Raw genomic sequence first — 1230 nt, 5'->3', positions numbered from 1 at the left:
CAGAATGCTCATTTAACGTAAATTACATTCGGGTGGCGATATGACTTTATGTACATTTGCTACGGATGTAGGAATCTTGAGAGCACATGGTAATAGTCACAATTATAAAAGAGTGTAAGGTATACGAAATTCTACAAACTATATAAACCAAGATACATATATTGTCATCGTGATATCGACTGTCGAACACGACCCTGAAGAATTGCCAACCACTCGGGAGAACCACCTGCAGCAATCTACGCGCAAGGTAAGTGCTTGACTATTTGTGTAATAAGCATAGATAATTTAAACATCACTAGGCAGATAGGTATAACACAGTAGTAGGACGATCTTATGTGGAGACTCTTAAACAATATAATTTTACACGACTCCCAGACACGTGCATATACACACACATATTATACACGTCGGTCTGTCACACCGTATTTAATATGATAATATACACGTCTCACCTAAAATATCCACCTTCCCACTTTTTCGATCTTATTTATTTTTTCCTACTACAACTAGAATATTCATAGCATTTAACTCTTTGAGTCCTACCACTCAGAAAAGATTTAAATAAATTATTTGATAGTCCACGTATTCCAGAATTTTCTAATTTTTTTAGTAGTACTTCATGGTTTACACAATCAAAAGCTTTTTGCACATCCAAAAAAATACCCATAACTTTATTACTTTTATCTAAGTTACTTCTAACAAAATTATCAACTTTGTACAAGAGCATCGTTAGTTGATAAGCCAGATCTAAAACCAAATTGCGATTTTGAAAAAAAAGATTTTTTTTCTAAGAAGTCAATTACTCTAAATTTAATACATTTCTCAAGGACTTTTGATAAGGTTAAGGATAATGAAATTGGTCGGTAATTACTGCATAATAATTTATCACCCGATTTGAATAAAGGTATCACAACACATTTTTTAAATGTTTTAGGGTAGATACCAGTTGTTAAAGATTTATTGAAGATAGGTAATTGATAAGGGAAAAGAAATAGAATTTGAAACATTTTTGAGTATATAATTCGTTAAATCATTTTCAAAATATGAATTATAATTTTTAATTTTATTAAGGAGCTTACTAATTTCGCCTTTATCAATAGATTTTAAAAATATACTCTCATTAATAATATCGTTATTCTCATTAAGAATAATTTATATTGATTTAGTTGTTCTACTTCTAAATTTTTTTCTACATTGACAAAAAAATCATTTAGTTCTTTACATATCTCA

Source organism: Acyrthosiphon pisum, unplaced genomic scaffold (genome assembly GCF_005508785.2).
Source record: "Acyrthosiphon pisum isolate AL4f unplaced genomic scaffold, pea_aphid_22Mar2018_4r6ur Scaffold_21574;HRSCAF=24295, whole genome shotgun sequence".
NCBI lineage: Eukaryota > Metazoa > Arthropoda > Insecta > Hemiptera > Aphididae > Acyrthosiphon > Acyrthosiphon pisum.
The sequence above is the reverse complement of the archived record's forward strand: the minus strand, read 5'-3'. Positions refer to the sequence as shown.